Here is a 2,288-nt window from a genome sequence, read left to right as displayed (position 1 = left end):
ATTCAGGCCCTTTTATTCACACTGTCAGAGGAATTATCAAAAGAAAATTATTGGAAAGTGTTAGCCGTGTATTATGGCTTCCAAGCCCATGAGAACAGATGTTCACTGGCAAAGTTGAAATAAAATTGGAAGAAATTAAAACTCATTTTGTTTTCCAGGCCCTGGTGATAAAAAAATTTTTGCTGCAGATGAGTGTTCAAGCTCAGTCTCCTCCCCCTTATTATCAAACAAAAGCAGAACACAACAAAAATAGAAACTAACGCAGAAATCTGCTCTGGTTTCTTCTTTTGTGTACCAATGTTTTTGTTGGTCAAATCACATTATGGAGCATCCATTACAGTGGCTTGTCTTTCTAGGCCCCAAAGTAATGATTAGGATGTGAAGGGATGGCCCATTGTAAAGCAGGATGGCATGAGAGCCCTATCTCTTTGGGTCTCTGTGCCCCAAATTTGTGGAGAGAGTAATTAAGCATGAAATCCATCAAAAATGAACTAGATGGGAAGCTGTGTCATCTGGTGATTAAGGCTATGGGCTTAGGAGCCAGACTTTCTGGGTTCAAATTCCAGCTCTGTCATTCACCAGCAGTGTGACTTTGGGCTGTTGGTGCCCTTATTTTCTTATTGATGAAACTGGGATGATGATTCTTGATCCTCCTTCCAGGGTTATTTTGAGGACTCAGAACACTAAGGCCCTGTATTTGGCTTGATAATTGTTAGTTGGACAGTTGTGGCAGGTTATCAAGACTCCCTCCTTGACCAAACATTTGTTAGGCTCCTTTGAACCCTCTTTTTGATTAGGCTTTGACCTTGGGCTTCCATGTCTGTTTTTGCTAAGCCTAGTTTTAGTCAGAATCCTAAGTCAGTTTAGACAGAAACCCCCACCCTTGATATCTAATCACCGTCTATGATCAAATTCCTCATCTCCCACCTTTGGTATTTGACTATCCTGGCCTGCCTTCAGCATGAATCCTGTTAAGTCAGTTCAGCAAGAATCCCCCTACCATTTATGTCTCCTCTTAGTAATTTTCCATCCACTGACCCCTCACTCTGTTTGTTGGTTGTGAATCCCCACTTGTCCTTGTTGAATTTGGAGTTGAACTTCACCTGTCTCCCCTACTGCAATACCCCTATTACAGTGTGCAGGGTTCTTTTATGTTCACTCTCTTATTTAACTTTTGCAAAAAACCTGCAGGTAGGCATTATTTCCTAATTTCACAGATGAGGAACTGGAGTCGGAGTGGTTAAATGACTACCCGAAGTCAGCTGGGGAGTCAGTGCTGGAGAGGTGCTTTGAGGCTGGAGCCTGTGCCCATGCCCCCTGGCACTGTGGGAGGCTTGATGAGTGGCAGACATGGCTGAAGGATAGGGATGCAGGGGAAAAGATGGGGAATGGATCTCACATTTGAAATAACACAGGGCCACACGCATTGGAGTCTGAGGAGTTGTTGGGGGCCGAGGATTAGACCTTCCTGAGCTGACACACGTGGCTGAAACCTTTGCTAGGCTGGTAAGTGTGATCTGGGAGGTAAGAGGGACTCTGTGTGTGTGTGTGTGTGTGTGTGTGTGAGAGAGAGAGAGAGAGAGAGAGAGAGAGAAAGAGAAAGCATGAGAGAGAGATTGGATAAATTTTCTGTACTATCTCCTGTGTTCCAGCCCAGAGGTTACTCACTACCTCTTCCTCAAAGAAGATTCTTGACCCCTGGGCTGGCATCCATGGACTCCATGGTCTATTGGCATTCATCCCACTCTCGTCTGTGAGAGGGTGTGCTTTGCCCAGGGGGGTCCTCAGCCTTGGGGCCATAGAGCACCTGAGCTGGAGGTTGTCCAGTTTAAGCTCTTCAGTTTACATTTGATGAAAATTAGATCCTGAGAGATTAAATTGATTTCTTTAGATTGATGGAGAAGCAGAGTTGGGTCAGAAACTAGATATCCTGATTTATTAATTCATCTGATAAACAGATATTGATCTTTTACTTTGTGCCAGCACTGTTCTGGGCCCCTGGACACTGTCCTTTCAGGAACCTCTTAGAATCCTACCTTCTCCATTTGAGCACAGGATTGAATTTCTTCTTTGCTCTTTTCTTAGCTTGTCATTGAATACCATCTAGGCCTCAGGCCTTGGGGCAGTGGCAGAATCAGACGAGCTCTTAGCTACATGGAGATTATAGTTGAGTGCCCTCCCCTGTCTGTAAGGCCCTCAGATGGTTGGCCTCAGACATGCTCTCTCTGCTTGCCCACTGCCATCAGCCCTCATCCCGCTTCCCAGATGTCTGCTTCTCTCTGCCCTTC

Source organism: Delphinapterus leucas, chromosome 2 (genome assembly GCF_059928025.1).
Source record: "Delphinapterus leucas isolate spDelLeu-1000000601 "Yukka" chromosome 2, BTC_Dleu_Yukka2, whole genome shotgun sequence".
Taxonomy (NCBI): Eukaryota; Metazoa; Chordata; class Mammalia; order Artiodactyla; family Monodontidae; genus Delphinapterus; species Delphinapterus leucas.
Note: the sequence above shows the minus strand (reverse complement) of the source record.